Below are 24,394 nucleotides of genomic sequence, written 5' to 3'. Positions count from 1 at the left end.
ATTCAAATCAGATTCCCATTTTTGTCTTGATTTATGAATTCCTGATTTAATTGTCTGTTTTTAAATCAAATTATACATACAGGATGTAAATTTTTTAATTTTTCCTTTTTGAATTAATATTTCTATTTCACTAGGTTTTGGTATCAACATTGTTTGACCCAGCTTTTCTCGTAAATAAGCCTTTAATTGGAAATAACAGAAAAGAGTGTTGTTTGATATTTTATATTTATTTTTTAATTGATCAAACAACATCAATATACCTCCTTCAAAACAATCACCTATATATTTAATCCCCTTTTGGAACCAATTATGTAAAAGTTTATTATCCATTGTAAAAGGAATAAGCCTATTTTGAATTAAAGTTATTTTTGCTAATAAAGATTTCTTTATCTCATCGTCCATATTTACCTTATTCCATAAATCAATCAAGTGTCTTAATATAGGAGATTCTCTTTTTTTCCCGTATCCATTTGGATTCCCATTTATATATAAAATTTTCTGGTATATTTTCTCCTATCTTATCTAATTCTATTCTAATCCATGCCGGTTTTTCTTCATCAAAAAAAGACGCAATAAATGTAAGTTGATTTGCTTTATAATAATTCTTAAAGTTTGGAAGTTGTAACCTTCCTAAATCAAATTTACATGTCAATTTTTCCAATGATATTCTTGACATCTTTCCTTTCCAAAGAAATTTCCTTACATATTTATTCAGTTCTTGAAAAAACTTGAGGCAATTGTATTGGTAAAGTTTGGAATAAATATTGCAATCTAGGAAATATATTCATTTTTACAGCATTAACTCTACCTATTAATGTTATTGGTAACATCATCCATTTATCAAGATCCTCTTTTTTTTTAATAATGGCAAATAATTTTGTTTATATAAATTTTTTACATCATTATCAACTCTAATACCTAAATATTTTATCCCATTTATTGACCATCAAAATTGAGTTACTAATTGACATTGATTATAATTTCCTTTGGTAAGGGGTAAAATTTCACTTTTATCCCAATTTACTTTATACCCTGATACTTTCCCATATTCTTCCAATCTAAAAGATAGCCTTTGCAAAGATTGAAATGGGTTTGTTAAATAAATCAAAACATCATCAGCAAATAAATTAATCTTATATTCTTCTTGATTAACTCTAAAGCCCCCAATGTCTGAATCTGTTCTAATTAATTCAGCTAATGGTTCTATTGCCAATACAAATACAAATATAATCTGTATTCAACAAAGAAATAGGCCTATATGATGTTGGTTTTAAAGGATCTCTATCTTTTTTTGGCAATACAGTTATGATCGCTGTTAAAAAAGATTGTGGGAGTTTATGCATTCTTTCCACTTGATATATTAATTCCATAAAAGGAGGAATTAATAAATCTTTAAAAAAAATTTTAAATAAAATTCAGGAGGAAAACCATCTTCTCCTGGGGATTTATTACTCTGAAGTGATCCTAAAGCTTCTTCAACCTCTTTTAATGTAAAGGGCATATCTAATCCTTTCTGTTCTTCCAAATTTAATTTTGGAAGGGTTATTTGTGATAAAAATTTATCTATCTCAGCAATCTTATTTTGTGATTCTGATTGATATAGTTCAGTATAAATTTTTTTTTTTAAAGTTTCATTAATTTCTAAAGGTTTATAAGTAACCTTATTTGCACTTGTTCTACTTGCATTTATTGTTTTAGAAGCCTGTTCTGTTTTCAACTGCCAAGCAAGAATCTTATGTGATCTTTCACCTAATTCATAATATTTCTGTTTAGTTCTCATAATTACTTTTTCTGTACGATATGTCTGGGGTGTATTATATTGTAATTTTTTTATTAACAAGTTGTCTTCGTCTTTCTTCTGTCATATATCTTTGAGATTCTTTTTCTAACTTTATGATATCTTTTTCCAATTGATCTATTTCTGCCATGTATTCCTTCTTAATTTTAGATGTACAACTTATAATCTGACCCCTTAAATATGCTCTCATCGCTTCCCATAATACAATTTTATCCTCAACTGAATGTAAATTTGTATTAAAAAAATTGAATCTGTTTTTTCATAAAATCACAAAAATCTTGACTTTTTAATAAAATTGAATTAAATCTCCACCTATAGATCAATTCCTCCTTATCCATCATTATCATTGTCATTATCAAGGGGGAATGATCTGACAGTATTCTTGCTTTATATTCCACACTTTTCACGAAGTGTGTGAAAAAGAAAATATGTTACCCATCCCCCCTCCCCTTAACCCCTCTCCCCTAACATCCCTATTGAAAGAAAGACGAAAGAAAGAAAGAAAAAAAAAGGAATGCCTGGATATTGGAAGATCCCCACATGCTCCATGGAGTTCGTAATAACTTTAGTATATATATTTATTTCTTACCCAAGTAACCAATTGTTTCATCTTCGGAGCACCTATATATTTAATCCTGTCTTTTGTAAATAAGGGCGCCAAATTTTCAAAAATGTTTCATATTTATCTCTTAAATTATAAGTAATTTTTTCAAGTGGAATACAGCCATAAATTTCTTTCTTCCAACAATCTATACTTAAATATGTATCCGATTTCCAAGTAACTGCAATAGCTTTTTTGGCTACTGCCAATGCAATTTTTATAAATTCTTTCTGATATTTATTCAATTTGGATATCGGTTTTATCCCTTCAATATCACCTAGTAAAAGTAATATTGGATTATGTGGAAGTTGTATTCCAATAATTTGTTCCAGTAAAACTCTTAAATTTGTCCCAAAAGGTTGAATTTTAGAACAAGATTTTTGATAATAAAAACAAATCAATCCTTGAGTAAGTTTTATGTCTATTTGAATAAAATGAATAGTCTCTTTCTCTTGGATTAATTTTTCTCCATATATCAATCAGGTTTAAATCTTTCATTAATGATAAAGTTAGTTTTATTACTTTTGATTTTGTAGCAACTTTAGTTGACCTATCCAAAACTGGATCTAAACAAAAATTAAAGTCTCCACCTATTAATATTTTATCATGTGCATCAGCCAAGTTCAAAAAAACTTCTTGTATGAATTTTGCATCATTTTCATTTGGTGCATAAATGTTCATAACAGTCCATAATTCTGAAAAAAATTGACAATGTATAATCACATATCTCCCCACAGAATCAATTACTATATTTTGTATTTTAACTGGTAAAGTTTTATTAACCAAAATTGCAACTCCTCTCGATTTTGAATTAAATGAAGCTGCAATGACATTTCCAACACAATCTCTCTTTAATTTCTTATGTTCTGTTTCTGTTAAATGTGTTTCTTGTAGAAAAGCTATATCTCCTTTCATTTTCTTAATATATGTTAAAACTCTTTTTCTTTTCACAGGTCCATTAAGTCCATTAACATTAAAACTTAAAAAATTAAGTAAATTAATCATTCATAATACCTTGGGAACTCTTTAAAATTGTCCATGTTGCTATGTGTCTCTCCCCAACCATCCAGGCAAAAAAGAAGAAAAATAGAAGAAAGGTAACTAATATATATAAAAAAAAACAAAATACCCCCCCATTAATGTTGCGAATAAAAAGAAACACAACATTACCCCCCCCCCATTTTATGGGTCATGGCAATCGCCATGATTGTACACTTGAAACAAGCAGCCATCGATCAGGAGCTCCTCCAGCTCCCCCGCAAAAAAAATATATTAGTGAAGAAAAAAAAGAAAATAATTAATGTCTCTACTCCCAATTAATACTCCTCAACTATTTTTTTTCTTCTTATTCCTTATAAATGTCCGTCAAGTCTAACCTTATTTCAGTCTTCATCATTAGTCCACTTCATTTCTATAATTCTTTACTCCCCCTCGTGGATATCAGGTAGTTCTTGTACAAATTTCTCCGCTTTCCGGTAATCAACGAAAAATCTTCTTTCTTCGTTATCCAGGAAAATTATCAATTTTGCTGGGTAGCTCAATAAAAATTTATAGCCCTTTTCCCATAAAGATTTTTTCCACTGGATTAAATTCCTTCCGCCTCTTCAGAAGATCGTAACTTATGTCTGGATTAAAAAAAACTCTTTTCCCTTCTATCATCAATGGCCCATTTCTCTGTTTTAGCACCTTGAGTAGCTGCCTTCAAGATCATTTATTTATCTTGGTACCTTAAGCATTTTATCAAAATTGATCTTGGATTTTGATCTTGTTGAGGTTTTGGTCTTAGAGCTCTGTGTGCTCTTACAATTTCAATTACTTGACTTCCTTCTTTCATTTCCAAAATTTTTGGAATCCATTCTTGGAAGAATTTTATTGGATTTTCTCCCTCTGTACCTTCTATAAGGACAACAATTTTAATATTATTCCGTCTACTAGAGTTTTCAAGCGCATCTATTTTTTCCAACATCCGTTTTCTTTCTGTTGTCCAGGCAAGATTATTGTCTTCTATCTTATCTATTCTTTCAGTGTTTTCTTCCATTTTTACTTCCATCTCTTTAACTTTATTATCCATCTTCTTTTGTTTTTCCACCACATTATCGAGTGTAATCTGCATCCTTCTTATATCTGTTCTTATAGCTTTTAATTCATTCATCAAATATATCAGGATATCTCTTATGTCTCCTTTAATCTCCTCCTTTTCCTCTTCTTCTTCATCTGTGTTTCCCAAAGAATCTGATTCCACTTCCGATTCACTTCCAGCCGTAGTTGGGATTTGTAGTTTTGTTAATATCTGTTCATGCATACTTGTTTCTTCGCGCATGCGTTGTTCTTGCCGTTTCTTCTTAGAGACCGCCGACATCGCCGCAACTTCCTATCCCGCACCATCAGAAGTGCCATGCACTTCGCCGGAAGGAGATCCAACTTGAGTACGAGACTTCGCCGAGACGGTTAGGCCTTTTTCCCCGCCGACTTGCGCAGTCTTCAAAGTAGTAACTTTCTTCTGTTTCAGTTTAGAAGCCATATCTAAAAATAATCCTGAGTTGCTTATAAATAGTTTCTAGTAGCTATTTGTTAACTCTTCTTCACTTAAACCCTATTTCATTACTTTTTACGAGGGAGCTGGATTCCCAACGTCTTGATCCTACGTCATCACATGACACCCCCCATCTTTAGGGTATCCTACACCAGGACCCCACAAGTCCCTTTGCACTTCAGATTTTTGAATTTTCTCCCCATCTGAATAATAATCTGCCCGATTGTTTCTTCTTCCAAAATGTACAACCGTACATTTTTCAACATTGTATCTCACCTGCCATTTCTTTGCCCACTCTCCTAAGCTAACTAAGTCTCTCTGCAACCTTTCCGTTTCCTCAACACTTCCTGCTCCTCCGCCCATCTTGGTGTCATCCGCAAACTTACCCACAAAACCATTTAATCCATAATCTAAATCATCAATGTACAGTATAAAAAGAGGCCCCAATACCGACCCCTGCGGAACACCACTAGTAACCGGCAACCAACCAAAATAGGATCCCTGTATTCCCACTCTTTGCTTTCTGCCCATCAGGCAATTCTCCACCCATTCCAATATCCTTCCTGTAATTCCATGGACCCTTATGCAGCCTCTTATGCAGCACCTTATCGAAGGCCTTTTGGAAATACAAATACACAACATCCACAGCCTCTCCCTTGTCAATCTTATTTGAGACTACCTCAAAAAATTCCAACAGGTTGGTGAGGCAGGATCTTCCCTTCATGAAACCATGTTGGCTTGGGCCTATTTTGTCATGCACCTCAAGGTGCATAATCTCATCCTCGAGGATCGACTCCAATAACTTTCCAACTACCGATGTCAGACTAATAGGTCTGTAATTTTCTTTTTGCTGCCTCCCCCCTTTCTTAAACAACGGAACTACATTTGCAACCTTCCAGTCCTCCAGAACCATGTCAGAGTCTACTGATTCCTGGAAGATTATTTCCAATGCCTCCACAATCTCCAAAGCCACCTCCTTCAGAACCCATGGATGTACTTCATCCGGTCTGGGCGACTTATCTATCCTTAGTCCATTTAGCTTCCCAAGCACTTTCTCTCTAGTAATCTTGAGAGATTCTATTCCCTGAGACCTCTGGCTATCAGGTATATTGCTAATGTCTTCCACTGTGAAGACTGATGTAAAATACTCATTTAGTTCTTCTGCCATCTCTTTGTTACCCATAATAATTTCTCCAGCATCCTTTTTAATAGGTCCTATATCTACCCGTGTCACTCTTTTACTCTTCATATATTTTTTTTTAAAAACTCTTACTGTCCTTTATGTTAAATGCCAATTTCCTTTCATAATTCATCTTTTCTTTCCTACTGACTTTCTTCTGTAAATTTTTAAAATTCATCCAGTCCTCAGTTTTCCCACTGATTTTTGCTTCCTTGTACGCTGCCTCTTTTGCTTTTATTTTAGCCTTAACTTCTCTCGTTAGCCACATTTGTGTCATTTTTCCTTTTATTTTCTTTTTTCTTGTAATATATTTTTCCTGCACTCTCCTTATTTCTTGCAGGAATTTCATCCAATTCTATTCCACTGTCCCTCCATTTAGCTTACTTTTCCAATCAACTTGGGCCAGTTCTCTCTCATACCACTGTAATTTCCTTTGTTGCACTGAAATATTGATACACCTGATACCAGCTTCTCTTATTCAAATTTGAAACTGAACTCGATCATATTATGATCACTACTTCCAAGGGGTTCCATTACCTCTAGCTCCCTAATCACCTCAGGCTCATTACACAGCACCCAATCCAAAACAGCTGATCCCCTGGTGGGCTTATGGACATGCTGCTCCAGAAAGCAATCCCGTAGGCATTCTACAAACTCCTTCTCCTGAGATCCAGTATCTTCTTGACTTTCCCAATCCACTTTCATATTAAAATCTCCTATAATTATCTTGACATTTTCCTTCTGACTCGCTTTTTCTATTTCCAGCTGTAACTTGTAGTCTACATCCCGGCTGCTGTTTGGAGGCCTGTATATAATTAGTGTCTTTTTACCCTTGCCATTTCTTAACTCGACCCATAGGGATTCTACTTCTTCTGATCCTATGTCCCTTCTTTCTAGTGATTTGATATCATTGCTTACCATCAGGGACACGCCACCCCCTTTACCTACCTTCCTATCTTTCCTATCCTTGAACATTCAGCTCCCAATCACATCCATCGTTTAGCCATGACTCAGTGATGACCACTATGTCATATCTTTTAACCTGTAGCTGTACATCAAGGTCATCCACTTTATTTCTAATGCTGCGGGCATTTAAGTATAGCACATTTAGATCAGTATCTGTTACTGATTTTGCTATATTTCTATCGCACAGCAAATTATCCTGTCTATTCACCTGCCTGTCCTTCTTGCCATCTTTGCTGCACAGTATCCTTGACTTATTACTATTTTCCTCTTCCTCGACCCTAACACCCTGGTTTCCTTCCCCTTGCCAACTTAGTTTAAACCCTCCCTAACAGCTACATTAAACAATCCCGCCAGAATATTAGTACCCTTTGAGTTCAGGTGTAACCCATCGTTTCTGTATAAGTCATGCCTCCCCCAAAATAGATCCCAGTGATCTAAGAATTTGAAGCCCTGCCCCCTGCGCCAGTTACTTAGCCACACATTCATCTGCTTAATTCTGCTATTCTTACCATCATTGGCACGCGGCTCAGGCAGCAACCCCGAGATGATTACTCTGGAGGTCTGGCATTTCACTTTTCTTCCCAGCGCCCAGTAAACTTCCTTCAGGACCTCCTCTCTCTTTCTGTCTGTCTTTGGTAACAACATGTACCAAGACTTCCAGTTGCTCGCCCTCTCTTCTCAGAATACTCTGGACCCGATACGAGATATCCCGCACCCTGGCACCAGGAACTATCAACACTGGTGCACCTCTGATGTGCGCTTAGCTCACTGTTCTACTCTACACCCATGACTGCATGGTTAGGCACAGCTCAAATGCGGTCTATAAATTTGCTGACAATACAACCATTGGGGCAGAATCTCAGATGGTGACAAAAGGGCGTACAGGAGTGAGAAAAATCAGCTAGTTGAGTGGTGTCACAGCAACAACCTTGCACTCAATATCAGTAAGACTAAAGAGCTGATTGTGGACTTCAGAAAGGGCAAGACAAGGGAACAAAGACCAATCCTCAGAGAGATCAGAAGAGGAGAGAGTAAAGAATTTCAAGTTTCTTGGTGTCATTATCTGAGGACCTAACCTGGACCCAGCTATAAAGGCGAGGCAACAACTATATTTCATTCGGAGTTTCAGGAAATTTGGTATGTCGCTAAAAATACTCACCATTTTTACAGATGTACTGGCTACATCACTATCTGGTATGGGGGGGTGTGATTACACAGGATCAAAGTGAGCTGCAGAGAGCTGTAAAATTAGTCAGCTCCATCATGGGCAATGGCCTCCACAGTCTCCTGGCCAACAAGGAGCAATACTTCAAAGACAGCGTCCATCATTAAGGGTCATCTCCAGGGTGGCATATTCATGCAGTGCCCTGATGAGTACCATCCAAAGCATGCCCTCCTCATTGCTACCATCAGGGAGGAGGTACAGAAGCCTGAAGCCACACACTCTGGATGGACATTGAACCCATGAAGACAACTTCATTACTTTTTTAAATTTCCTTTTTACACTACTTATTTAATATAAATACATCTTAAATAGTCAAATTAAATTTGTATATATATATATATACACACACACACACATATACAGTAATTCAGTTTTCTCTCTATTATTACGTGTTGCATTATACAGTCGGCCCTCCTTATCCGCGAATTCCGTATGCGTGAATTCAACCAACCGCGAATCGCGAAAACCCAGAAGTGCTCCTCCAGCACTCATTGTTAAGAGCATGTAAAGACTTTTTTTCTTGTAATTATTCCATAAACAATGCAGTATAACAACTATTTTACATAGCATTTACATTGTATTAGGTATTATAAGTAATCTAGAGATGATTTAAAGTATACGGGAGGATGTGCGTGGGTTATCATGGATCGGGGTCGAAAAAATCAGAAGTTCTTACTAAGTAAGTCGGAACAGGTACATCTGGTATTATTTAGCGTCAGTTAGTCAAACGTTTGTCTTTGTATATAGTATATATTTTACCTTTCTATGTACATAAAACACTTCAGAACGTATGTTTCAGTGCCGGGCTCGACAAGTTCCCAAGTTCGATCTCGTGACAGATCGTGCCCAAGTGCACTCTCCACTGTGCCGAGTTGATGTGGAGGATCAAACACCCAAAACCCAATAATTAAACCACTGCATTGCTTAGTAATAATTGTAGCTTTCATCAGGGCAGAGCCTTTCTCACTTTATCCTTTAAAATTGTTCCGATCATTGACTGACGTAGTCTAACGCTTTTCCAATGACCGATGGCGTTTCACCTCTTTCCGATCACTTTATTATTTCCACTTTATTTTCATTCATTATCGTGATTATTTTCGTGAACAGAAACACCGCAGATTCAGATCTCTGCCGCTGGGTCCTAATGTCCCTCACTGAGCCCGGGTGAATAAGGTCTGGGGTTCCACTGGGTCCTAAGATCCACCGCATTGACACACTTTGAATAAGGGACTTGGGCATCCGCGAATTTTGGTATCCGCAAGGGGTCCCAGAACCAATCCCTTGCGGATAAGGAGGGCCGACTGTACTGCTGCTGCAAAGTTAACAAAGTTCACAATATATGGCGGTGATATTAAACCTCATCCTGATTCTGAATACTGCTCACAATACTCCAAGCATAGAGTCCGACTAATACCTTAAAGCTTCAGTAGTACATCCTTGCTTTTATATTGTAGTCCTCTCTAAACAAATGCTTACATTGCATATGCTTTCCCTACCACTAACTCAACCTGCAAAGAGGGAGACACGAGTCAGCTATATCAAAGTTTGTTTAAATGGCACTCTGAGTACTGTGTGTAATTTTGTCAGACTATTATGAGAAGCTTTAGAAAAGGCACAGAGGTGGTTTACCAGAACACTACTTGGATTAGAAGGCATCAGGTATAAGGGGGAGTTAGGCAAATTGGAATGTTTGTCTCTGGCATGTCAGAGGCTGATGGGAAAACTGAATTAAAGCAGTACACACACACACACCACACATACACAATTTGTCAAATTTGATTGACAAAGGTGAAAGGGGACATTTAAGGGAGAATTGCGGGGCAAGCTTTTTGTTTTAAAAATGGTTGGTGCCTGCAAGAGGCTGCCAGGACTAGTGGTGGAAGCAGATATGATAGAGTTTAAAAGACTTTCAAAGTAAATGTTCAAAGTACATATATGCCACCATATACAACTCAGATTCATTTTCTTGTAGCATACTCCATAAATCCAATAACTGTAATAGAATCAAAGAAAAACTGCACCAGCAGGGCAGACAAACTGTGTGCAAAAGACAAACTGTGAATATAATAAGAAAAATAGAAATAATAATAAATAAGCAATAAATAGAGAACATGAGTCATTGAAAGTGAGAGTCTAAAGGTTGAGGGAACAGTTCAGTGATGAGACAAGTGAAACTGAGAGAAGCTGTCTGCTTTGGTTCAAGAGCCTGATGGATGACGAGTAATAACTTTTCCTGAAACTGGTGGTAAGAGTCCTGAGGCTCCTCTACCTTCTTCCTGATGGAAGCAGCAAGAGCATGACCTGGGTTGTGGGGTCCATGATGATGGATGCTGCTTTCCTATGACAGCACTCAACAAAGATGTTCTCAATAATGGAGGGCTTTACCCATGGCTGACTGGGCTACATCCACTACTTTTTGTAGACTTTTCCATTCAAGGGCATTGTGTTTCCATACCAGCCTGTGATGTGACCTGTCAATATACTCTCCACAACACATCTATTGAGGTTTGTCAAAGTTTTGTTGACATGTAGAATATTTGCAAACTTCTAATCAGAGGCACTGCCATGCTTTCTTCAAAATGGCACTAAAAATGCTGGGACCAAGGACAAATGAAATCTATTCTTATGAGATTTGTTTCTCTTTTCCAGCTTTTATTTTTGACACATGCAAATGATACATCTCTTATGGAAAATCATGATATGGGCACTGTTCTAGGAACCCTTTCCACACCCCCGAACGAATGCTGGGGTTACCTACATATTGAGATGTCAATGTCCCTCTTGTAACTAGTACTTTGAAACAATGAAGAATAAAAATAGGACTGACCATCTAGCAACAAACAACTTAATTCCTAGCCTAATCAACTTTGCAAAAAGCCAACAAAAATGTGTCTAGTGTAATCTGGGTGAACAACTGTTTGGCAGTCAAACTTGTAGATGTGGCCAAGGTGCCAGCCTTGTCCATCACAATTATGTTCCACCTGAAGAGCAAACCCATCAGTGGTAGCAGCACAACAGTGAGAGTCAAACCCAATTAAAACTTGAATCTTAGAAGATGCTCAACAGCTGTGGCAGGCCTTGGTCTAATTTGAACTGGAATTGCCAATTCAAATGTGAGGGTGGCTTTCCAGGTCACACCTAGACCTCTTGGCTGCCAGATCTGAATGTCACTGATCTGGCCCTTGGCAGACTGAGGGTCTCTTGGTTCATTTAAGGCTTCTGGTTGGGGAAGATCGAACAATTTTGTGGAAACACACTCATCCACGAGTGTCATTATAAACTCATGTCAACTGTGGCATACTCCAGGGTGAATTCATCAGCATTTTGTGTGTTGCGTAGATGTACAAGCATTTCAGTGAAGTAAGGGGAATTACAGAAGCATGAGAGAGGAGCTAGCCAAAGTTGATTTAAAGGGGGACATCAGCAAGGATGACAGCAGAACAGCTCTTGCTGGAATTTCTGGGGGCAACCTGGAAGACGCAGAATAGATACGGCCAAAGGATGAAGTTTCTGATGCAACCGTAGCTGACAAAGGAAGTCAGAGACAGTATAAAAGCATAAAAATGCAATACAGCAAAAATCAGTTAGAAGATTGGGAAGATTTTAAAAACCAAGAGAAGGCAACTTAAAAAGTCATAAAGAGACAAGATGAAATCCAGAGGTTAGCTAGCCAGCAATACAAAAGAGGATACCAGAAATTTTTTTCTGATATACAAGCAGTCAAAGAGGCAAGAGTGGATATCAGACTGATGGAAAATGATGCTGGAGAATTAGTAATGGGGGCAAAAATGGCAGATAATAAGTATTTTGCGTCAGTGTTCACTGTGGAAGACACTAGCAGAAAGCCAGAAATTCAAGACTGTCAGGAGGCTGGAGTGTAGTTGCTATTACTAAGGTAAAGGTGCTTGGGAGGCTGAAAGATTTGAATGTAGATAAGTCACCTGGACTAGATGGACTACACTTCAGGGTTCTGAAAAAGGTAGATGAAGAGATTGTGGAGGCATTAGTAGTAATCTTTCAAGAATCATGAGATTCTGAAATGGTTCCACAGAACTGGAAAATTGCAAATGCCACTCCACTCTAAGGGAGGGAGGAAGAAAAAAGAAAATTATAAGCCAGATAGCCTGACTTCAGTGTTTGGGAAGATACTGGAATCTTTTTTTATTAAGAATGAAGCTTCAGGGTATTTGGGAGGCACATGATAAAAAAGGCCAAAGCCAGTACTGTTTCCTTAAGGCAAAATCTTGCCTGACAATCTGTTGGAATTTTTTGAAAAAATAACAGGCAGGATTAACAAAGGAGTGTCAGTGGAAGTTGTTTACTTGAATTTTCAGAAGGTCTTGGGCAAAGCACGGAGCCTTTTCGGTTGTGTACCAGTGACTAGTACGTTCTGCAGTGGTCGGCACTGAGACTGTTTCTTGTATACGTCAGTGATTTGGATCATGAAATTGATGGTTTGTGGCCAACTGTGCAGACAATGCAAAGACAGGTGGAGGGGCAAGTGGTGTTGAAGAGCAGGGAGTCTGCACAAGGACTTAGATCGGAAGAATGAGTAAAGAAGTGATGGATGGAATATAGTGTAGGGAAGTATATGGTTGTGCACTTCAGTAGAAGAAATAAAGATGTAGACTTTTCTAAATAGGAAGAAAACTAACAAAAAGGAAGGTGCAAAGGCACTTGGGAGTTCTTGTGCAAGATTCCCTAAAGGTTAATTCGCAGGTCGAGTCTGTAGTAAGGAAGGTAAATACAATAAATTTCAAGAGGACTAGAAGATAAGAGCAAGGATCTAATGCTGAGGCTTGATAAGACATTCATCAGACCACACCTGCAGAAGAAGCTGTCCTCAAATGCTTGTATCCTTTCTTAAAATATAGCAGAGGGGAAAGGGAATGGCCAAGGTGGCAGTCATCCCTGCTGAAACAGTTAGCCTTCCTGATGCAACACCACATGAAGATGGACTGGATGGAAGGTAGTCATAAGACTGGAAGTGTTTGCCACTCTGTAGGTTTTGAGAGTTCAGAACAAAGCTATACAAGCTAAGAACTATGAACAAGCTAAGAACCAAGCTAAGGAACACATACCCATCCTCAGAGGGCTCAAAAGTGGAGAGAGTGAGCAGTTTCAAGTGTCAAGATCTGAGGATCTAACACAGTCCCAAAATATCTATGCAGTTAGGCAAGACAGTGGCGATACTTCATTAGGAGTTTGAAGAGAATTGGCATGTCAACAAATAAACTCAAAAACTTCTATAGAAGTACCATTGAGAGCATTCTGACAGGCTGCATCAGTGTCTGGTATGGGGGGGAGGGGTGGGTGGTGCTACTACACAGGACCAAGAGAAGCTGCAGTGTTGTAAATCTCATCAGCTCCATTTTGGACACTAGACTACAAAGTACCCAGCACATCTTCACTGAGAACGGTGTCTTAGAAAGGCAGCGTCCATTATTAAGGACCTCCAGCACCCAGTGCATGCCCTTTTCTCACTGTTACCATCAGGTAGGAGGTACAGAAGCCTGAAGGCACACTCAGCGATTCAGGAACAGCTTCTTCTCCTCTCCCATGGACATTGAACCCTTGAACACTACCATACTTCTTAAAAAAATATACAGCATTCCTGATTTTTGCATATTTTTAATTTAATATATGTATACTCTAATTGATTTATTATATATTTTTTATTTTTTCTCTGCTAGATTATGTATTGCATTGAACTGCTACTGCTAACAAATTTCATGTCACATGCTGATGATAATAAACCTGATTCTGATTCTAAGATACAACTTGTCAAGATACTTTCTATAGCACATCTGTAGACACTTGAGAGAACCCTCCTAGAAAAGCCAAATCTACTCAGACCCAAGCGTACATATGCTGATTATACACATGATCACTGCATAGTATGGAAGGATTAGGAGAAGGTACTTAAGCTCTGGGTGCCTACAAACTTGAAGCTATTGACTATATCTATAGAAAATTTGTTGATGATGTCTATTCAACCCATTCTCCACCACCTTCAACCAACCCAATGTCCAACAAATGACTTAACAGTCTAACTCAAACTCTTATTTTGCAACCAAGGCTGCAGACTACTGCATCACAACTTCCATTTTGCCTACAGGACTGAGCAATTGGAAGGAACAACATTATGATTTGTACACTTAAGAAGGGGCTCTCACACTTAACTCCAAACTCCAAGTCTCATGGCATTAAATTACCCTGATCACTAGCTACCATTTTTGTCAGTTTATTTTTGAGCAGCACTAAGTATGGAGCACCGGAACAGAATATCTTAAGTTGGGGACTTTGATACTGTGATTGTATAGATCTACCAATGATAGAATTACTCGAGCACTGATTGACAATTGCTTGACTGGGCCTAAGATTAGGAATGGGCAAACCAGTGAAGAATTGACAACTTGATCTTTGTCTTCACCAGCTTGTCAGTTCCAAATACATCTATTCATGATGCCAATGGAAGGAATAATCAGTGCACAGTCTCTGTGAATATAAACTCCCATCTTGCTCTTTGACAAGCAGCACAAGGCTGCAATGATCAGATCTAGTTGACCAAAACTAGCACCCACAAAAATGTACTGTTGGTCTTTCAGTCGCTGCTTCAAATGTGCAGATACTGTGAATAGCAAAATTATATCCCACTACACTCCGTAACTTCATGAACTGATATTTTTCACTGCCATAATGATCAAAGTTCAGAGGTTCATTTTTTATCAATTCCTCTCCAGATAGCCACGAAAACAAAAAAAGGCAACACGATCCACACCCAAACCGCACATGAAACAACAATATCAGCCTCCATATACCCCTCTCCCCGCACAGAAACACAAGATCAACCCCACTCCCCAAATCTCACTCCCTTGCTCAAAAGGGCAAAACTACAGAATATAAAAAAGCCCATAGTCTGTAGACCAACTACATTTCCAAAACAGAGGAAACCTTGGTAACATCCTCCAGGCAGAGTGGCAGGCCAGGCAGGCTCTCATCTTCGGCAGCAGAGTTACCCCATCAGCGATCAGAAAGCAGGGAGCTTACCCAAATGTCGATCATGGGAGCTCTGTACACAGGCTTGACCAGAGCCAGGGAGTTAATGCTGAATTAAAAAGGTACCCAGTTGCATACCAGAAACAATATCAAACACTTGAAAACATACCAAAGATACAGTATACATTAAACAGTACAAATTCAGAAGTTGCAACAGTAAGCAATCATAAATCAACAGATATGGCAAGGTCTCTAACAAGTAGTAATTAATGAATAATAAACAGCTAATTAAAGACAGCACCAAGAACAACGGCAAGGTAAAGCATACTTCTTCCTCATCTCTCTTCAGCCAGAAATTTTTTGGATAATCTTCTCTTCTTCCCAAGGTCTTCATCATACAAGTTGGTCTTCAACCAAGCTGATTCACTCCATGTGATATCATGAACAATAACAGGCCAGCTGCCATACCGAAGACACCTACTGCACAACCAGGAGTTAATTCCAAATAAGCTTTTCCAAAACTCAGCAGTGGGCAAGTGTTATCAGTGCTTGCAAGCAACACTTATTTTCTCATGGATGTTCCAATTCCAATTTTACAATTGGCTGCACAATTCAGAGCGGCCTTGCTTCAAACAGGCACAAAGATCAGAATTCAGGCAACACAGATGTTATCTTTGACATCAAGGAGCCCCAAATGAAAGTCAGTAAGCTAAGAAAAACATGCAGCAGCCTGAATCATACCCTGTACAAAAGGAGATGGCTGTAATTGTTGAAGAACAAATTATTCCAGCCCTATCATGTCACTGTAGCTCCTTCAGCAATATCTCAGGTATTTTCAGTTGCTTCATTATTGATCTATTCCCAAAAATGGGAGATCACGATGGTGTAGCTAGTAGTTACCTCAACACCAATAACCCAGGTTCATTTCTGACCTTGGTTGGCAGGGTTGGCATCACTGAAAAGCAGTTTGTAACCATGTGGGTTTCCTCCAGACGTTCTACTTCCTTCATATCCCAAACCTGCACAAGTTGGTATGCTAATTGGCCACAGTAAACTGCTGTGAATGCATAGATGAGTGCAAGAATCTGAAAGGAATTAAAGAATGTGGAAAGGAATTAAAGAACATGGGAAGAATAAAAAAGGAATGAATGAAAATTGAGTGTTTGGTAGTCACTACAGACTTGAAGGGCTGAAAGGTCCTTTCCATGCCATTTCTGATTAAGTAGAATTGTTTACTGATTTTAATGTAAATCACAACTCCTCAGAAAATGAAATGACCCATGTGATATTCGTACATGGGTGATAAATAATACCCAGAAAGCACTAGAAAATTTCCACCTGCAAAGGAGACCCACCATAAATAGTCACATCACTACTTCCAACCATCAACACCTGGGGGCTCCATGGATGCAACTGGATCAGCTTTAAACATTGTGACCTCACAGAAACTGGGTATCCTGCAGCATGAGGTCCATCCACAGTACACAAATGCTATCCACTATCTGCATATCACAAATCAGAAGTGAACAAATTGCCTAATTGCATGGCTAAATGCAGCTCCAACACTAGGGCAGCTTGACACCGCTCAGAACAAAGCCTGCTTAATTGACATCCCATCCAATGCAAAACATTACTCCACCATAAATGCACACCACCTACAAAAGTAAACTGTAATTACTCCACCAGGCTGCATCTCACAAAGTTATTATTTCTACCAAGGCTGAAGTTCAAGTAAAAATGATCAAAGCACATGCATGTCACCACATACAAACAAGATTTTTCTCTGCAGGCATACTTAGCAAATCAGTAACTAAACAGGATCAACGTACAACAAACTGTGCAACAGCAGATACAAATAAATAACACTAAATAACGAGCATGAAACAAGAAGAGTCCTCAAATGAGTGGTCAGAATCAGAATCAAGTTTATTATCACAAACATGTGATGTGAAATTTGTTAACTTAGCATCAGCAGTTCAATGCAATACATAATTTAGAAGAGAATAATAATAAATAAAATAACAAATCAATTACAGTATATATGTACATTGAACAGATTAATAATGTGTAAAAAAACAGAAATACTGTATATTTTAAAAAGTGAGGTAGTGTCCAAGGATTCAATGTCCATTTAGGAATCGGATTGCAGAGAGGAAGAAGCTGTTCCTGAGTCGCTGAGTGTGTGCCTTCAGCCTTCTGTATCTCCTGCCTGATGGCAACAGTAAGGGCATGCCCTGGGGGCTGGAGGTCTTTAATAATGGACGCTGCCTTTCTGAGACAGCACTTCCTAAAGATGTCCTGGGTACTTTGTAGGCTAGTATCCAAGATGGTGCTGACTAGATTTACAACCCTCTGCAGATTCTTTCGATCCTGTGCAGTAGCCGCCCCCCCACCCCGATACCAGAGAGTGATGCAGCCTGTCAGATACTCTCCACGGTACAACTATAGAAGTTTGAGTATTTGTGACCTGCCAAATCTCTTCAAATTCCGAATGAAGTATAGCCGTTGTCTTGCCATCTTTATAACCACATCAATATGTTGGGACCAGGTTAGATCGCAGAGATCTTGACACCCAGGAACTTGAAACTGCTCACTCTCTCCGCTTCTGATCCCTTGATGAGGATTGGTACATGTTCCTTCGTCTTACCCTTCCAGAAGACCACAAACTGCTCTCTCGTCTTACTGACATTGAGTGCCATGTTGTTGCTGTGACACCACTCCATTAGTTGGCATACAGGTAGACCCCGAGTTACGAACGTCCAACTTACAGACAACTCATACTTACGAACCAAGGAAGGAGAACGCCGTCCGCCATTTTAAGTCGGATTGCGACTCCGTCCGCCATTTTAAGTCATTGCCATTGACACTGTTGAGAGTGTAACTTTGTATTTGGCTTAAATTTTTCTTAGCAAGATTCACCCTGACCCCCCCCCCCCCCATTCCGGTCAGCTGGTGGCGCAGAGATCAGCGCCGGGCTGGAGAATGGAGGTTCCCGAGTTCGATCCAGTGATAGACTGCTCCCGTGCCGGGTTGATGTTGATCCAGTGACTCCTGTACCATCTGTGTCAGGTTGATGTCGAGCTCGCAACTTGACATCATAAAAAAAAAACACTGCCACCTCCAGTTTAAATTCCCACGTGGAATATTGTGGAGGATCAAATACCCAAACCCAGCACAGGCCCCACTTGTCCCATTTAACCTGTCTCAGTGCGATGGACTTTCGGACCCGGGGAATTCAATGCAGTGGTCCTTAGGACCCAGCGGACCTTGGGAGCTGACACAGCTCGGGACCTGCCGCCCGCAGTGTTTCTGTTCCATTGATGAAAAGCGATCGCGATTGAAAATAAAGTGGGAATAATAAAGCGATGGGAAAGAGATGAAACTCCATCGGTCATTAGAAAAGTGTTAGGCTACAGTCAGTCAACGATCAGAAAAATCTTAAAGGATAAAGTGAGAATAATGGAGCATGTTAAAGGCCTTGCTCCAGTGAAAGCTACAATTATTACTAAGCAACGCAGTGGTTTAATTATTGGAATACATACGTTTCTTAAGTGTTTTATATGCATAGAAAGGTAAAATATATACTATATATTAAGACAAACATTTGACTAGCTGACACTAAATAATACCGGATGTACCTGTCCCAACTTACGTACAAATCCAACTTAAAGACAGACTCAGGAACGGAACTCGTTTGTAGCCCGGGGACTGCCTGCATCTCGCTCCTGTATGCCCTCTTGTCATCATCTGAGATTCTACCAACATTAGCTGTATCATCAGCAAATTTAGAGGATATTTGAGCTATGCCTAACCACACAGTCATGGGCATATAGAGAGTAGAGCAGTGTGCTAAGCACACACCCCTGAGGTGCACCAGTGTTGATCGTCAGCAAGGAGGATATACTATCACCAATCCACACAGATTGTGGTCTTCCAATTAAGAAGGGATCCAGTTACAGAGGGAGGTACAGAGGCCCAGGTTCTGCAACTTCTGAATCAGGATTGTGGGAATGATGGTATTAAATGCTGAGCTATAGTCGATGAACAGCGTCCTAACATAGGTATTTGTGTTGTCCAGGTAATCTAAAGCTATGTGGAGAGCCACTGAGATTGCCTCTGCCGTTGACCTATTGTGGCGATAGGCAAATTGCAATGGGTCCAGGTCTTTGTTGAGGCAGGAGTTCAGTCTAGTCATGACCAACCCCTCAAAGCATTTCATCACTGTCGATATGAATGTTACTGAGCAATAGTCATTAAGGCAGCTCACATTATTCTTCTTAGGCACCGGTATAATTGTTGCCTTTTAGAAGCAAGGGGGAACTTCCGCCCGTAGCAGTGAGAGGTTGAAAATGTCCTGGAAAGCTCCACTAGTTGGTTGGAACAGGTTTTCAGAGCCTTACCAGGTACTCCATCGGGATCTTCTGCCTTGCGAGGTTTCACTCTCTTTAAAGACAGCCTAACATCGGCCTCTGAGACAGAGATCACAGGGTCATCAGGTGAAGCAGGGATCTTCACAGCTGTAGTTGTGCTTTCCCTTTCAATGTGGGCATAGAAGACGTTGTGTTCATCTGGTAGTGAAGCATCACTGCCATTCATGCTATTGGGTTTCGCTTTGTAGGAAGTAATGTATTGCAGACCTTGCCAGAGTTGCGGTGCATCTGATCTTGCCTCCAACCGCATTCAAAATTATCTCTTAGCCCTTGAAATAGACCTCCGCAAATCATACCTGGCTTTTTGGCACAGGTCGGGGTCGCCAGACTTGAATGCCACAGATCTAGTCTTCTGCAGACGACGTAACTCCTGGTTCATCCACACCTTTTGGTTTGGGACTGTGCAGCAAGTCTTTATAGGCACACACTCATCCACACAGATTTTAAATTAAGCTGATAACAACTTCAGCATACTCATCCAAGTTCGAAGATGAATCCCTGAATCCACCATTTCAAAGCAGTCCTGTAGACGCTCCTGTGCTTCCCTTGTCCATACCCTCTTAGTCCTCACTACTGGTGCTGCTTATAAGTACAGCCATGTGATCAGACTTCCCGAAGTGAGGGCATGGAATAGCATGGTAGGCATTCTTGATGCTGGTGTAGCAATGGTCCAGTGTGTTGTTTTCTCTGGTATTGCAAGTGATATGCTGATGGTAGTTGCCTAGTGATTTTTTTCAAACTGGTTTGGTTAAAATCTCCCAAAACGATGGTGAAGGCGTTAGGGTGTGCTGTTTCGTGCATGTTGATCCCATTACTCAGAACATCTACAGCCTGTTTGACATTGGTCTGAGTTGGAATGTAAACTGCCACCAAAACAACCCCAGAGAACTCCTGTGGTAGGTAAAAAGGACGGCACTTAACTGCAAGATATTCCAGGTCAGGTGAGGAGAATTGGGACAGCACTGATACACTTGTGCACCAAGAGCTGATCATGAGGCATACTCCTCCACCTCTGCTTTTGAGAGACTCTATAGATCTATCCTGACAGTGTATAGTAAACCCGTCGATCTGAATTGCTGCATCTGGTACGGAAAGGGTTAACTAGGATTCTGTGAAACAAAGGACACACGCAGTCCTGATGTCCCTCTGATTCAGCACCCTAGCTCTTGAGTTTATCAATGTTATTCACCAGAAATAGCATGTTCGCCAGCAAGATAGTCGGTATAGAGTGTTTAAAAACTCCATTTCCTTAAATGCACTTGTAACCCCGCTCTGCACCCACACTTCCTCCATGGTATCCTACTTGGATGCTTCCAATCACAATCAGTGTTGTTTCCTTCGTTTTAAGCAGTGATAGTTTAAATGCATTAAGACACCTTCGTTGACTGTACTGACCTTGGAAGGAGTTGTGTTTTTTTAGCTGCATCAGGTTAAAACTGGAATATTTAATCATATCCAAAGATATTCGAGTCACTCCTCGGCACCCCCTTACCCCCAAGTACTCCCCTTTTGTTCAAGAGCCTGATTGTTAGTTATTGAACTTGGTGGTGCGAGTCCTGAGGTTCTACTCAATTACCTTCTACCTGATGGCAGTGACCAGAAAAGAGCACGGCCTGGGTGGTGAAGATCTTTGATGATGGATGCTGCTTTCCTACTGCAACACTTCATGTAGATGTGCTCAATGGATGGGAGGATTTTACCTGTGATGCATGGGCCAAATCCACTTTTGTAGGATTTTCTGCTCAAAAATTGTTGGTGTTGCTGTACCAGGCCATAATGCATCCAGTCAGCACACTTTTCACCATACATCTACTGAAGCTTGCCAAAGCTTTTGATGACATGCTGAATCTCCACAGACTACTGAGGAAGTAGAGGCACTGTTGTTCTTTCTTTGCAATTATATGATGGGTCTAGGAAAGGTACTCTGAGATGGTGACACCAGGGTTTTTAAAAAGTTACTGGCCCTCTCCACCTCCTATCCTCTGATGACTACTGGCTCATGGATTTCTAGTTTCCCTCTCCTGAAATCTACAATCAGTTCCTTGGTCTTACTGACATTGAATGACAGGTTATTATTATTACACCACACAGCCAAGTTTTCAATCTCCCTCCTGTATGCTTATTCATCACCACCTTTGATACAGCCCACACCAGTGGTGCCATCAGCAAACTTGTGTATGGTGTTGGAGCTGTACTTAGCCACAGTCATGGGTGCAAAGTGAGTAGAGCAGGGGACTAATCACACACTCCTGCAGTGCTCCTGTGCTGATGGAGATTGTGGAGATATTTTTGCCCATCTGGACCGATTGGGGTCCACAAGTGAGGAAATCCAGGATCCAATTGCACAAGGGGATATCAAGGCCCAAGTCTTGGGAGTTTACTGATTAGTTTTAAGGGGATGGTGGTGTTCAATGCCAAGCTATAATCGATAAAAAGCATCCTGCTGCCTGCATCTTTGCTGTCTAGATGTTCCAAGGCTGTGTGAAGGGCCAATGTGATAGAATCTGCTGTAGCCCTGTTGCTTCGTTAGGCAAATTGGAGCAGATCCAAGTCACCACTCAGACAGGAGCAGGATTGCTTGAACACCAGCCTCTCAAAACACTTCACCACTGAACATTACACACAAGAACATTTAAATGTTTTCTACCAATATTAGATTTTAGACCCAAGATGTAAAATATAAATATTAATATAAAACATAAATTAATTCTCCACCCAACATCATCCTTCGAATATATTAGGCAATGACTCATTGCTCTTTCCAAGGGCAAGTAGGGATAGACAATAAAATATCCACCACAGCAACAACACCCACATCACATCAATGAAAAGTAAAACACCTGCCAACATCTTTACTTTACACCTTCTATTTCAGATATCAACATGACTCATTATGAATTTGTAATAACTAATTAAGTAATTCAGCTTTTCCATACTAGTGGTACAAGCACCAATAAGATGAATGATCAACAGTATTAATAACAAATTCTATTCATATTGCACAACTAAAGCTTAATCACATTAGCTAAGCCTACAATCCCCACTCCAACATGGTTGTAATGTTAGGGGCATCTTACGCCCCACCTATTAACTGCCTGCAAATACAAAAATGCCAAAAGGTATGGGAAAGAGGAACTCCCCTTGTATTCTGGAACTACTTTCCACTGATCCATCACCACAGTGAACCTGGTCTGCATCACACTGTAGTTTGCTGGAACTTGCTGTAAAAATTATCAGTTTCCTACAGTTTATACTTGTTCACTTGGTGATTACAAAATTAGACCACAAGACATGGTGGCAGAATTCAGACATTCCAAAACAAATCAGCAAGCTCCTCACAAGAATTCAAAGCCTGATACATTCATTACAAAAGATGACAACAAGCAGAACATAGGCACATCAAAAACAGGACTCATTTCTAAGCCAAGGCAGCTTTGGAATTCTCTACCCAAGGCTGCAGAGACTCAGTCATCAAGTACATTCACAAGCAATGGAAAGATTTTTGATACAGAGACAATTAAGGGATATTGAGTTGTGCAAAATATGGTGCTGAGGTAAATGATCAGTCAAACTTACAGAAGTGTAGCAGGTACAAAGGGACAAATGGCATACTTTCAATTCTATTCCTCATTCTTGCCTGTTAAAGAACAAGCTTTTTGTAACCTTAAAAGGCCCATAATATGGAGAGTTCCACCTCTAGCTCACCTCTCTTCTGTAGGTAAAACACAGGGAACCTGGATTGCTCTTATTTGCATTGCAGCAACACAAAATTTGTAGAAACTACTACCCAACTTCAAAAGAAAATGCGTTCAAAATTTGCAGCTGTCAAAAACACTGATTAATACACTTCCACATGAAATATTCAAAACTTCCCTCCCGGTGACAGCATTTCAATTACCAATGATCCCTCGCATTTTCTATTCCTTGGTCTTTATGTCATGTGGGAATTTTACTGTGAAGTGTTTAATATTACACTCCAAGAGACAGTCTGGTCTCCCAGTCAGGACTGTAGTTAGCTTGCCACCTGCATTTCATGCCAACACTGAAATTTGCAAATTGCACTATTACTTTCACTATCAGTGCATTGCTAAACTCTACAAATGATGAGGCAGCATGTCACATGTAGGGCTAACAGCATAGAAATGGTGTAGAAGGATTTGTAACTATAAAACTTTTTTTTAAAAAACTTTTCAAAAAGGGTTTGAAGGTACGAGAGTTTGCTTTGGTAGATTTGGTCAAAGGTACAAGATTGGATGGCAATGGCTAGCATTTAAATAAATATTGCAGAATTCATATACATGCACACTGTTAAGGCACAAAAGCTAAAAAGAAAACTTAATGGTCAGAAATTAAATTAAGAGGAGGCTTATACAGTTGCTTGAAACAGCAAAAGGCCTGGAAATATTTTAGAATTCTAAAGGAGGGCCACAACAGCAATAAAGACAGACAAGGTTGAATATAATGAGACTGGCAATAAACAAATTCTCACATCAAAATCCTTTACGGAACATAAAAGGAACAAAACCTCTGGCCCACCAGATCTGTGCCAAATCATAGTGCCAATTTAACAAATCCCATCTGCCAAAACATAGTCTGCATTTCTCTATTCCCTGCTTATTCACATGTCTGACTTTCTTCTCATATCTGCTTCCATCACCTCCC

General features: G+C 39.4%; 1 protein-coding gene across 5 annotated transcripts in view; it reads right to left on the bottom strand.

Moving 5' to 3' along the window:
* Positions 1–24,394, bottom strand: part of usp22 (ubiquitin specific peptidase 22) — a 218,655-nt gene that overhangs the window by 102,084 nt on the left and 92,177 nt on the right. Inside the window, exon 1 of one of the 5 annotated variants that reach the window (XM_073061031.1) lies at positions 3,414–3,433. The exons of the other annotated variants lie outside the window; for them this stretch is intronic. The gene's annotated coding sequence lies outside the window, so the exon portion shown is untranslated. Of the gene's footprint in view, positions 1–3,413; positions 3,434–24,394 lie in introns of those variants that run through there. 5 annotated transcript variants of the gene reach the window in all.

The sequence above is a fragment of the Hemitrygon akajei genome, chromosome 11 (genome assembly GCF_048418815.1).
Source record: "Hemitrygon akajei chromosome 11, sHemAka1.3, whole genome shotgun sequence".
Classification (NCBI taxonomy): domain Eukaryota; kingdom Metazoa; phylum Chordata; class Chondrichthyes; order Myliobatiformes; family Dasyatidae; genus Hemitrygon; species Hemitrygon akajei.
This window is presented reverse-complemented; position numbering and strand designations above follow the sequence as displayed.